The sequence below is a fragment of the Tamandua tetradactyla genome, chromosome 20 (genome assembly GCF_023851605.1).
Source record: "Tamandua tetradactyla isolate mTamTet1 chromosome 20, mTamTet1.pri, whole genome shotgun sequence".
In the NCBI taxonomy this organism is placed as follows: Eukaryota; Metazoa; Chordata; class Mammalia; order Pilosa; family Myrmecophagidae; genus Tamandua; species Tamandua tetradactyla.
In genome coordinates this window covers 62,097,851-62,112,204 of record NC_135346.1, presented here as the reverse complement: position 1 = coordinate 62,112,204, position 14,354 = coordinate 62,097,851, and the positions used below count along the sequence as shown (strand labels likewise).

Genomic DNA, 14,354 nt, shown 5'->3' with positions numbered 1-14,354 from the left:
CAAATCAGAGTAACACTCCTTCCTTCCTCTTGTTCCTATAACATATTGTTTGTGCTTCTACATAGAAAACATTAAATTTTACTTTATCTGAAAGAAAAGCTGTTGTGGCATAATGGAAATGCCACACAATTTGACATAAAAATTACATCCCAGTTTTATGACATACAGCAAATGTAACTTTGCCAAGTTTTCATCCTCTCTCAGCTTTAATTTTCACAGCTATAAAATCTCTGATTTTTTAAAAGCTAACACACACTATGTGTAATGCTTTTTTGTGTATGCTATATGGCCGGGGTAACATTTCAGTCTTTTTCCATGTGAGTATACCGTTATTGCAGCAACACTTGTAGAATTTTTGTTTGTTTGTTTTCTTTCTTTGTTTGCTTTGTCTGTTTGTTTGTTTGGAAGTGCATGGGCTGGGAATCAAACCCAGGCCTCCCACATGGCAGGTGAACTACCTTTGCATCCCCTGAACTACCTTGCATTCCATGTAATGCTTTTTGTAGGGGCATATTCACTCATTATTTTGAAACAGTCTTTATCTGTTTCCATAGCCATCTCTCCTTTATATTTGATTATTTTTTCTTGAAGCCAAGAGTTATGGCTCATACAAGATTTCCATAAATGTTTGTTAAACTTAAAAAGAGTGAACTTTTCATCAGGGCAAGCATTTGAATTCAACTCTGTAGGCACAATTGTGTAATTTTCTCCTCCAGTCTACTGTCTAGAGAAGCATTTTTACCCTAAACCTCAAAATCCTTTCTCCATCCATTACCCTATAAGTGATTTAAGAAATATGAAGGCACTAAATGGCTAGATTCAGAATTGGAGGGATGACAGTCATCTTTTGAGTGGACAAGGAAGGTTGCATGGAAAATCAGATGTAGAGAAGACATTCCACCAACTGAAGGCTCTAACACAGAATTGGCCCTAAGAGACCAAGCATTCTTAGGCAGTGAGAGAGATGCAGAGACTGGAGTGGGGAGACTGCAATCCAGCAAGAGAAAGCTTGTGTGTGTGAAACGGGTGCATAGAAAAGTTAAGTTCAGAAAGCTGGAATTTGACAGGGTATGTTAAGTACTGTCCTGGGAGGAGAACTTCAGTGTAGGTAAAGAGGCTCAAAGGAGTCAGGCTTTGGCCCCTTAGCTGCTCTGTGTGCTGGAGACATTGTGAGGACACAGGCTGCAAAATCATCCAAAAATTTGCAACCTGTGTCCTCAAAGCATTTGTATTATAATGGTGAGAGATATATATGGATGCATACAGAAGTTGATAAAGTGATGACAGTAATACAAAGCTGATAAAAGAAAAGTAATGATTGTTGTAGTTTTGCTGAAATAGAGATAATTAATCTGGCTTTATAATTTTCTGGGTGAACTATTTATTCAAAAACTATCCACTTCCAATTTTTCTGATTACATGATCTCCCAGCAATGTTGTTAATTTGATTTTCCAAATTCGCTGATCCATTGAGTGGCTAAAACATAAAGTAACCATGGTTTAATTCTTCATAATAAAATATCTCCCAATACCAATTAATAAATATATCCAATGATGTTACTTATTTGATATTTGATGTTGCATTTATACAAGCTCCAAAGGAAATAGGGACAATAATAATCACTTAAGAGAGTTACTATGAAAATTTAATGAGATAATTCCTTTGAACTTCTTAACACTGTGTGGGGCATAGAAAAAACCGTAAATAAATATCAGGAATTACTATTGCTGTTTCAGTACAAGTCAAATGGAGTTATTTAGTCTGGACAGTTCCTTTGAGTCCTACCAACTCTGGCTGCCCTGAAATTCCCAGAAAAGACTGTGATGCCAACCCTGAGACCTCCTCAAGCAACCGCCTCCTCTTCCTCTTCTCATCTTTCTGAATCTTAAAGTAGAACTGAAACCCAGTAAACAGGCTTCTCAAGACAGTGAGGTGATGGATTCCAAGCAAAGAGCAATGACTGAGGAGCAGAATGAGGAGGTGTAACTGCAGCTTCACACGACTGGAATGAAGAATTCCAGCCTTGAGTGTCCATCCAGTTACACACCAGATGACTGACAAGCCAAAATACTGGCATCTCTCTGAGTCCAAATGTCTTCATTTACAGCATGACTGAATTGAATTGGCATCCTTTTGCTGATTTAATTTTTATATGATGAGAGAGGTTCATGGCTTTTCCCAGAGAGACTGTCAACCTTATCAGAACATGGTAACAGATCCTATTGGGAGTGTTTAAAATCAACACAGGGAAGAAGGTGATTAAAAATGGAAAGATCCTTTAAGTCTCAGTATCACAAAGTCATCATCTTATATTCTGCTTCCTTGTTTTAGATGAGAACTATGAGCACTTCTTTGTATGAGCCAAGAAACATTTTACAAGAACCTTCTGTCTGCAGAGCATTTATGCAAGGATTTCAGGAATTTCAAAGAGGATAAAAGGCATTGTCCTTCTGGTGAAAAAAAAATCCATTTCTACACAGAAAATATTAAATCCATTTCTACATAGAAAATATTAAATTTTACCTTATCTGAAAGAAAAACTGTGGGGCATAATGGAAATGCCACATAATTTGACATCAAAAATTACATCCCAGTTTTATGACATATAGCAAATGTGACTTTGCCAAGTTTTCATCCTCCCTCAGCTTTAATCTTCACAACTATAAAATCTCTGATTTTTTAAAAGCTAATGCACACAATAATCTAAAAAGGATACACATGTGCAATCACAGCACCAGACCTGATATGTTAGCTGTCACAATGTAAGTAAACTTTTTATGGTACACAGAGTTAGTGAAAGAATAATTTCTGGCAGAGAGCAGACGTTGACTTTGAACTGAGCATTGCAGAACGAAAATGTGGAAGAGTAAAGATGGTTGAAAGTTAACTCTGCTAGCCAAAGAAAGTTAATGGAAAGTAAAAATATTAGGAAGTAGTCAGGCTTGACAAGGGAATAAAGTCTATGAAATAAATTTATAGAAGAAAGGGAAGAACAGGATGTTCAATTAAACCAATTACGCACGTATTCTTTAAATCTCTGCTTTGTACTAAGCTCTAAGACGTGTGGGGGTTGCAAAGGTACACTCAAGCAATTCTTAGCCTGACAGGGTGAACTATTAGTTATGAAACAGTTATAGACTGGGTGCTAAGCAAGGTGGCGGAGACGATGCCCAAAGTGATAAGAGAATGAGAAGGGAGTGATTAAAACAGAATACAGAGGACCTTAAAATCCAAACCAAGTCATCTGGACCTTAGCTTCTCACTACTAGGGAATGGATGTGCCCATTAGAACACCAGAGTAATGTTTGCCTTAACTAAATTAATCCAGTAATGTCGTATATAAAACTGTCTAATAGGGGTATGCATGAGAGGGTGGGCTTGCAAAGTACCTAAGAATCAGAGAGACAGTCATTTAAGATTTAAGCCACATGTGAAAATAATAATGTCTGTTGTCTGTAACTGTCCTACAGCTTAGAAAGTTTTTGAACCGTGTACGTCTACAAGGTGCCAAGAGAAAGCACTACCTTAATCAGAAGGATTGAGTGCATATGTTGTGTCTACTCTCAGAGATTTCAAACAATAATTTCATAAACCTGATGTTTATTATCATACTAATCCCATGAAGCCAATTAGGGTAGGAAGCATAAGCCCTAAAACCCAGTAAGGAAAGAGAGGCACAGAAAGAATCCAGAATCGAGGGACCTTGGTCTAGAGTTGCCAGACAAAATACAGAACTTCCAGTTAAATTTTAATTTCAGATACACAACACTTTTTAGAGTATAAATATGCCCCATGCAATGCTGAAATACTTTTATTCGCTCAATCTGGTAAACCTAACATATTCAGAAAGAAGTAAACCTTCTGAAAACACATCCTGTGCCTATGATATCCAATGCATACCATAAAGTCTCTCCATCTCTGTTCTGTCTTTCCCAAAAGGCAGTGCCCAGAGTAATACTCACCAGACTCCTCTTAGTAGACAATTTCCCATCCTCTTACTGTGGCTTGGTTTCTCAGCAAGGATGTCTCACTTCACTCTGGGCAGTTCAAAACCAAAGTAGCAGAAGGAGGATATTATATCTGACCACTGGTTTGTGCTCCTGCGAACCACAAGAGCCCAGGGTGAATGTGCATAGTAGAGAAGGAAGGAGCCTTTCTGCAGGGGAAGAGAGAAGGAAAGTACGTGAGAGCACATGTGGGGCACACTTGTGTGTGCGCATGCGCTCATGTGTGTACATAGTGTGGGGGGAAAGTCTGAAACATGAAAGAGAAAAATCACCATTCTGGGTTCACTTTGCTCTCAGGAAATTCTAGGACTGGATGACAAGATAATGTAACCTCTTCCTCTATTCCTCAGAAATCTGAGATGCCAAGATTCCCAAAACCTTATCCTCTTACAAGCACACAGGGAGCAAATCTCTTCTTAAGGAAAGTGAGAAATGAGTTAGAAATAAGGTTTTTTTTCTTTCCTCTGGTCCTAAGAATCAGAGCAAACATAGACATCATTTCTTCCAAAGGTCTAACGCTTCAAAAGACAAGGTGGAGAAGAGAGAGTACATGGAAGATTAGAAGGTCCTGAAAGTTGCTTTAGGTAACTAAAGAAGCCATTGTTTTTTCTCTGGTTGTCAACCCAAGGCTAATTTTACAATGGGGAAGGAAGAGGACCCTAAAGACATGATCCTCATTATCTCAGGATCCCACATCCTCCCTGCACTGCCCACTGAGACACAGAAGCAAGCTGGCCATAGTGATAATTTCAAAGGCACAGTATCAGAGGTAGGAGGTTAGCCAACAGCTGACTCTGAGCTGTTAAGTGTTGGAAAAATGTAATAGCTTATTCATTTTCTCCTCTCCGATAGTGTGAACAGTTCATTGGGTTTCTTGAGTTTCTAAGCTACATGAAATTGATCTGATGAACTCAGAAATGATATGTTCATCTATTCCAAATCATTTTCTTTTTATGGAATAAAGGAGCCAAGACTGAGGAAGTTTGAGCTATTGTAAACAGCAGCCAAGCTCAGAAGTCTGAAGAGCTTTATAATGATTTATATATTTTGTATTATTGTTTTATTTATCACTCTGATACTTGAGAAAAATATACATTTGAAACAGAAAATACCCAAGTTCCAGCTTTATTCTTTACTCAATCTTTATAACAAACAACTGCTTCCCAAACTGTCATGTACATAAAGATTGTATGAGGGTTTTGCTAAAACGCAGGTTCCGACTCTGGAATTGGAGTGAGGTCTACGTTCTCCCTTTCCAACAGCTCCTGGGTGATGCCGCAGCTCCCGGTCCTTGAACCACACTCTGAGTAGCAAAGCACTAAATACATGGTTCTTAAGGTGTGGACCCCGATTAACAGCCCGGCACCACCTAAGCGCTTGCCAGAAATGCAAATTATTGGGCTCTCCATTTATTCACCTACTGAATTAGAAACTCTGGGGTGGAGCCTAACAATCTGACTTAAGGAATCTTCCCGCTGCTCAAGTTCAAGTTCCACGGCAATAAAGCATTTTTCTCTTGTTCTGATTACTCACAAACTCATCAATCCCCAGATGCTCAGTTAACAGGATGGTTGGATCTCAGACATTAAGTGCTAGGGCTGAGGGCAAACATAAAACATCACCAACTTATGCTCCATCTTTCACTCCCCTCTGCCCCCACACTAGCACCTTTCAATTGGAAAAGAACAAGAGTTTAATTTCACTAATGACGCTAAACCATGAACCCTTCCCAGACCTCACTTTGTCCGTCTGTAGAATTGATAGGGTATAAACGAAAGAGATTTTCACTAAACTGTGATGTTCTGCAATTTTCATGCTGTAGCGATTGATTGAGCACAATAGACATCAGCGCTATGCAACCGCATTTGAATTCTCAGTGCTATGATGAAGAATGAGGCCGTTTTCAAAGGAAGTACCTTGACTTATCCATGTAATACACACCATTTTTGTCCTCTACAGATGCCATCTCTGTTAATATTCCCTCATCTTTCGCTTTTCTGCTTGCCTGCATACCAACAAGTTCAGATTTCATTAATCTGAAATGGATATAAAATATCTCTCTTCGTTCTTTCAATGTCAAACACTTGTGTTTTCATGATTATTAAATTTTTATATAGTTGATACAAAAAAAATAGAAATTACAAATAAGAAAAAAACATTAAATAACCCAGGATCCTACTACCAGTAAACAATCCCTTATTGTTTTTAGTGGATCTCATTACAGTCTTTGTTCTGTGAAAACACACAAATACACAGATATACCCACTAGTTTAAAATATTTCCAAAATGGGGATCATCCTGTACACACGTCTTTCTATACCATTAAAAAATTTCTTAACATTGTTACTGACAGATGTATAGTATTCCATTATATGATAGTAGAATGATTATTTTCCACCAATTGCTGTTTTTTGTTATTTCCTGCTTTTTTCTGTTATAAGTAATGATGCCATTATTTATATTCTTATAAGTGAATCTTGACATAGCACTGCTGATAGTGGTTAAGATTTCTAGTAATAGCTGTCAAAGTCCCGATTTTATAACATTAAGTGTGCACAGCCGTTGCTCCCCAGAGACAGAGGAGACCCAGTTTCAATGGCTCCTGCAGGGCTGAGAGCCACAGGGCTAAAGTACAGTCCCCCAGCCTGACCAAACACACCAGGTAACACACAGCTCCTTCCTGCTGAGAATGAATCCCTGATTATGTGAAGGCAACATTTCAACCAAAACCAGCTCCTAAATCTGACACAGTTATTTCATTTTTTATAAATGACCCATAAGATAAGAATTAACCATCAGAAAAGCTAACATCCAAAAAAATCAAATAGGTTGCTCCAAATACTTTCAAAGCCATTACTTAACTAAGTGAAAATTTCTGTATATTTATTATATGAAAGAAATTATTCCATGCTTGGGAGAAAGCAAAATGATGACTGATTGGTTTATCCTTTTTATTACTTCATATTAAATAAATTTTAATTAGTCTACTTAATTCTAATCTGGAAGTAGTAGGGAAAGCACCTTTTTGCCACAATACATTTGCAAATGAAAAAGGAAGAAATCCCGTTGTAGCGTCAACTGGCGATGATGCATCCAATCAAGTATTTTCTTTCATCAAACAAGAAGCTGTTAAATGACCAGAAACTAATTGGCACAAAAGCCAAATTAACAAGGATCACAGAACTTGAAGATGTCCTGTTTAGGTCTTAACTTAAAATGATTTCCTGACCAATAAATAATGCAATTTAGTTTAATCAACTGTCCTGACAGAAAGCAAGTTTTCAACCTTTTACTAGCATTCCCATTATTAAGCCTGTTCTATAAGCTCTCGTGAACTTTCCCCTTCATCAAACTCCTCCGTGCATTTTGGGGTGTTCCCTTGCCTGGCAGTTCATAAACTCAAGTTTAAGTTTTTTGAAGTACACATTACTAATTTTTAAAGATTTTCGTGTTTACAACCTAGTGAGATTAGATGCAAACTTGCAGAAACCAATACATTATGAATTTATAGCTGGTAGAGAAATTAAGAGCAGGATTATGGATTTAGTGTATGTAGAAAGGCAAACAAAACATATGTCATGCAGTAATCTTATTTGTGGTTTTGCTTTCCAAAATAATATATAAATCTCCTTCCTTCAAATGCTCTTTTGTCATTCTGCAGTGTTCTCAATTAGAAAAACTAATTAATAATAATAATATATCAATCACCAATACTTTGACAAGGCTTAGAAAGAACTTTGAACATTTTGTATTTTTATACTTCCAATTGGAAGACACACCATATGGATGACGATGAAACTGGTTTATATGGTACATGGATCCCGTTTTCAGGAGCACTGATTCCTGCCAGGAAGCTGGGTGAGACCAGCCCTGCAATCCCCACCGCCTCTGCTGGTGATTAGACCCATGAGGTCAGGGAGGCCAAGGGCTGACACTTGTTGCAGAATATGTTCCTCTTGACTTTATTCTCTTTCATAACTCTATGCAGCGGTTACCTTGAAAGCAAGAGCCGTTCTTCAGAGATATTTTCTTTATATTCATTATCTCTTACTTAAGAGGTGTGTAATAAATATTTAAATTGTATTAAATTAAATTAGGTTGCATATTTTTCAAATGTGCACAGGAAATTCCTTAATATAAACCACTGATGTAGCCATCTCTAATTAGAAATAGCAAGCTTAGTAAGTGAAGGTGGCATTGTAAGTAAGTACGATAAGAATCTCCTTTACCCCTGAATAAGTGGTAATCAATTAAGATGGCCTATAAAAGATTGGAAAATTTTATTCTGGGTTATAGTGGTTGCAACTCCATGCCTCATAAAACCCCAACCAGTTGAATTCATGTCATCTTTACAAGATCAGTATGTAAAACTCTTTTCTATTTCTAATTCTTCATTCCACAACTCTACAAATTGCAATTAGAAATATTCCCTAAGGATGCCCACACTAACATCTCACCCTCAGGCCTTGATTAAGCAGTAAGTTACAGCGTGAAATTAGCCAGTGGAACAGATTATTATCAGAGCTTCCCTGCCCCCATCATGGATCCCTGGGGTTAGGAATCACAGGAAACAGAGCTTAGCTGGGTGCTTCCTTTCCTAGGGGATGGGAGAATCGAGTCCAAAGGGAGTTATTAAAGGTGCTCATCCATAGCACCTGGGCAGTGGGACCTAGACCGTGAAAGATCCTGCCCTGGATGATACGCGCTCGTCCTGTGACGCTGGATGTGCTCTTCCCGTGATAATGGATGTGCTCCCCCAGTGATAATGGATGTGCTCCTCCTGTGATAATGGATGTGCTCTTCCCGTGATAATGAATGTGCTCCCCCTGTGATAATGGATGTGCTCCCCCTGTGATAATGGATGTGCTCCTCCTGTGATAATGGATGAGCTCCCCCTGTGATAATGGATGTGCTCCTCCTCTGATAATGGATGTGCTCCTCCTGTGATAATGGATGTGCTCCCCCTGTGATAATGGATGTGCTCCCCCTGTGATGATTGATGTGCTCCTCCTGTGATCATGGATGTGCTCCCCCTGTGATAATGGATGTGCTCCCCCTGTGATAATGGATGTGCTCCTCCTGTGATAATGGATGTGCTCCTCCTCTGATAATGGATGTGCTCCTCCTCTGATAATGGATGTGCTCCTCCTGTGATAATGGATGTGCTCCTCCTGTGATAATGGATGTACTCCCCCTGTGATAATGGATGTGCTCCCCCTGTGATAATGGATGTGCTCCTCCTGTGATAATGGTCTTCTGAGATCTCTGAATGACACCACTGTTCTTAGGAAGACAATGAATAAAAAATTCCTCTGTGTGAAAGACTCAATTTACTATGAAATCCCCATACACGGCCTCAGAATAATCGATCAGCATTCTTACTTTAAATCTCAATTGGTTCAATAAGAGCCTTATTTGTTAAATAAAGCAATCAAATAATTGGATCAAGTAGTGTTTGTCTTTGACTTTTCAAAAAACACTGAGATCCTCTGACTGAATTTTTTGCATTAAAAAAAAGTGTTTTTAGAGTTCCATAGACACAGTGTTTCATGGACAGACACTAAACTGCATTTCGCAGAGCTGACAGGCCACCATACCATGCGTCTCCATATGGGTAAAACATATGTCCTCCATATCAAAAACAACTGTGCGTCTGGGTGACGTGCCAGCCTGAGCGGTGTGGCCTTCATGATATCGATGTTTCTGCATTGACTGTTTAAGCAGGAGGCATCGGTCTTATCAAACCTACCTGAAGTGAGTCTTTTACGAAATGTTGTCCAGTGGTTGTGTGCTTTCAAAACTGAAAACCACAGTTTCCATTACAGCCTGCTAATACACGCACACACACAGAGAGATAAAAGAAAAAGTTTATTTCTGTGACATGCAGGAAACAATGGGGAGAAACAAATAGAATTTGTCTCCCTAGCAATTATACTCTGATTTTCATAGCAATGACTGCCTGACTGCTATGCATAGGAAATCATTGCAGGCTGCAGTCAGAAAAGCTGGCCAGTAAGCTCTTTATCTTTATAGTTAAATCCCAAATAGTAAGGAAGAATTACTTTTCCCAAAGATTATCTCGGGCAAATTTTATTTTTGAGTCCCCTATTTATTACGCCTATTTTTTTTTTTTTTTTTTTTTTTTTTTTTTTTTTTAGGGAGGAAGGGAAGGAAAGACAGAGAGAAGGAAGGAAGGATGGAAGGAAGGAAGAAAGGGAAACATCTTTAAACATTTTCTTGTTTTATTATATATTTTGTTTGTTTGTTTGTTTTTTACATGGGCTGGGGCCGGGAATCGAACCGAGGTCCTCCGGCATGGCAGGCAAGCACTCTTGCCCGCTGAGCCACCGCGGCCCGCCCTATTACGCCTATTTTTAAAGTGTAATTTTCTTTGGGCCATATAGAGTATTTTAATAATTATATTTCTCCATTGTTGCCAACAAGATTTTTTGCTTTTACTTTGTTTTTTATTTTATTTTATTTTTTTGCCAAACTGGTTGTCATTCTTCTCCAAAGGAAGACTGTATACAAACATGACCAGAGACTGGGATAAGAATCTGCTTCAGCTCTTAATCTAGATTTGGATAATTTAGAAATGGGATTAAAGAGGTAATGAGTATGGAAGGGTGTAGCTAGAATAGGGTTCTGTGGACCATTATAATGATGTTGGGTACTTACTCAGAGTAGGTGACAGAGAATGTAGGCTTTTCAACGAAGATGGATATGATTTGACTTACTTTTTAGCATAATCATTCTAGTAAGGACAGGAAGATGAGTTAGCTGTGAGAAATTATTGCTATCTTGATAGTTTTAAAGATAGAGTTCATGGGATTTGTTGATGGATTTTACGTGCGGGCATGAAAAGAGAGAAGTCAGAGGTGACACCATGGTTTCTGGCCTCAGCAACTGGAAGAGAAGAGTTGCCATCAGTGGAGATTAGGAGACTGCAGATGTAGCTTGTAAAGTGTTAAGTTAGAGATTTGATCATCTACCTAAGAGAAGACGCAACATAGGCAGCTGGATATATGAATCTGAGATTTGCATACATGCGCAGGCCTGGAGTATAAACTGAAAAGTCCACAGTACATAGTTAGTCTAAGGAACCATTAGACTAGATGAGGCAACCAAGGGAGCAAGAGTAGACAGGAAAGAAACATCACGTAGCAGGTCAAACCTATGGGCAGTTCTTGCTCTACCACTTAATGGCCATATGACCGTGACCAAGGTTGCCCACTTAGAGCTTCAATGGTTTCACCTTTAAGGGGGGGATTGTAATACTTCTTTTTATAGTTAATTTAGAAGTGATTTGGGTAATTGAAGAAAGGCTCAGAAAGCAGACATAGTTTTTATTGGCACAAAATTAATCTTTTGTGATTTAAGGCATGTGTCCAGCATGTATTTCAAAGTCTGTTTTCTTGGGTACATAAAAAGGTATATGCTCTAAAAATATGAAGGCAGAATCTTTCTTTCATTCATCCATCTACTCAATAATTGTTGTGAGGGGCAAGATGCAAGACCGCAGCATAGTGAACTGTACAATTTAATTTGTCCTCCAGAGAAGTTAGTAAATTGCCATGAACTACATGGAACAGCTGCTGGGGGAGGGGCATCAGTGACCGGACATACAATGTATACCAGTCAGGAATGGGTGGAATGGCTGAGAACTGTAAGTCTCCCAAACCAGAGAGGCTGGCACCCCTCCCTCACAGGCACAGCAGGCTGGTTCCCCTAAGGGGAAGGAAACAGACTTTGCTAGTAGCAAGAGCTTATGTCAACCAAAGTCCAACTGCTGAATTATTAACAAATTCTGACTACTGAAAACAGGCCCCAAGCACAGATAAACCTAGAATAAGTACTAAGGAAACCAGGAGTTTTTGTCCTGGAAGAAAGAGGGTGGGGCTGATGGGAAAAAAGAACCAAAACAGAGGCTTTTTGAGTTGGAGAGCACAAAATACTAGGGCAGGGCTGGCTCCCAAGGAATGGGGGCACATAGAGCTGGAGATACATAGAACCACATACCAACTCAAACTCTTCATTGGCCAATCTGGGAAGTGGGGTGTCAGGCTCTGAAAAGACTTTTTGGTTTTTGTTTTTTTACTTCTCATTAGATAGAACAGCAAGCACTCTCCTGTCCGAGGCAAGGGTGAAACTAAGGAGTGTCTGAGAGACAAGGTAGCTAGTCAAATGAAAGGGGTTAATTCTCTAAAGGGCATATCTTCCTTAAGAAAAAGGAGGTAGGGCCCAGATCAAGTGGAGGCCCGTTCAGGCCCTAGGAGCTGGAAAACTGAAGCAATCAAAACCTGCTTACTACCTCAGCCTCTGTCTCAACTATGTCCCTGGCAGGGAAAGTCTGCTGAAATTAAAGGCACTGCATTGCTTTACACTTCTGGGAAGACAAGCATTGCATGCTGGGTGGGATATGATAAGCACAGAATCTAGAGGCTGCATAGGAAACTCTGACAGTTTGCTGGGTCTCACCCTCAGGGAAAATTGATGCTGGCTACTCTGTCCTCCTGAGACGTAGGCCTGTATGGCCTGGGAAATCTGTCTGGGGTCAATAATATCTGAGGAGACCCTCCTCAAAAATAGGCTCTATGTAGGCAGGGTAAGGAATGGAAAAACAAAAACTGAAAAATTTTGACCATTTAACAGAACCTATGCTAGAGGTCTAGAATAACTTGAACTGAATGTAAAAGGACAGACAGAGAACAAAGCCATCCAGCAAGAAAACCCTAGGTAAAAGAGTGAAAACAACCTCCAAGATAAACTAATAAAGGAAATCAAATGCTTAGATGCCAGCAAAAAAGAACAAATCATATTAGGAAAACAGAAGATATGGCACAGTGAAAGGAATAGACCAACCAATGAGATACAGGAGTTAAAACAACTAATTCAAGATGTTCAAATAGACATGGAAAATCTCATAAAAAATCAAATCAAGAAGTTGTGGGAAGATATAAAGAAAACATTGGGCAAATACAAAGAAGAACTCAAAAGTTAGAAAAAACAAAGTGCAGACCTTGTGGAAATGAAAGGCACAATAGAAGAGATGAAAAACAAACAAATAATGGAAACCTACAACAATATATTTGAAGAGGCAGAAGAACGGATAAGTGAACTAGAAGACTGGACATCTGAAATTTGACACATAAAATAAAATAAAAGGAAAAGAATGGAAAAATATGATCAGGGTCTCAGGGAATTGAATGACAACATGAAGCACATGAATATACATGATATAGGTGTTCCAGGAGGAGAAGATAAGGGAAGAGGAGCAGAAAGACTATAGAAGGAAATAAAATTTCCCATCTGTTACAGAAGACATAAAATTACAGATCTAAGAAGGGCATTGAACCCCAAACAGAATAGATCTGCAGAGATCTACTCCAAGACACTTACTAATCAGATTGTCAAATGTTAAAGACAAGGAGAGAATTTTGAAAGCAGCCACAGAAAGCAATCCATAACATTCAAAGGAAGTTTGCTAAGACAATCTGTGGATTTCTCATCAGAAATCCTAGAGGCAAGAAGACGGTGGTATTTATATTTAAGATTCTGAAAGAGAAAGCTGCCAGCCAAGAGTTCTATAACCACCAAACTGTCCTTCAAAAATGAGGGGGAGAGGAGGGGGGCCAAGATGGTGGCTTAGTAAGGTGCGCACGTCTTAGTTCCTCCTCCAGAACAACTACTAAATAACCAGAAATAGTGCAGAACAGCTCCCGGAGCCACGACAGAAACTGGACACACAGCGTACCACAGTCTGGACCGGCTGGACCCCCTGCGAGACTCTGCTGCAGTGAGCTCCCCGAGCAGCGCGCACTTCCCAGGGCCGTGGGGGCTGGTGGCCGGCGGCACCCCTCCCTCCCTCCTTCCCGGACCAGCTGGGAGTCTCGGATCGGCAAATTCCCCAAGCCGCAGCTGCCGGCGACCGGCGCCCCTCCCCCACAGGCGGCTACCTGGAGGGAAAGGAAAGAGTCTCCAACAGTAGTGGGGCCTGAGTCCAACCAAACACCAGTAGTGGCGTTAATGGACAAATTCTGACTACTAGAAGTAGGCCCCCAGCTCAGGTGAAACTGATCAAGGTGGAAGTCGCCTATTGGGCTACCTGAAAAAGAGGAAACGGGGCGAAACAGAGCCTTCTGCGGCTGTTTCTATGGAGGCTTGGTGCCTCTGGGCTCAGCGCCGGGATTACACAAGTTGCAACTGCCCCAAATGCAGAAACAGGCTGCTTTCAGGGCTCTCTACCACCTGACCCTTCCCCAGGAGGGGTGAAACGCAACTCAGGCGGAATCCCTCTCTCAAGGAATTCAGATCCCAGGACTTCGCAATTTGAAGCCATTAAAACC

General features: G+C 39.9%; 1 long non-coding RNA gene across 1 annotated transcript in view; it reads right to left on the bottom strand.

Annotated features, from left to right (window-relative positions):
- Window positions 1-14,354, bottom strand: part of LOC143664232 (uncharacterized) — a 62,124-nt gene that overhangs the window by 20,412 nt on the left and 27,358 nt on the right. The window contains exon 4 of the long non-coding RNA XR_013166385.1: window positions 3,964-4,101. This is a non-coding gene — a long non-coding RNA (uncharacterized LOC143664232). The remainder of the gene's footprint in view (window positions 1-3,963; window positions 4,102-14,354) is intronic.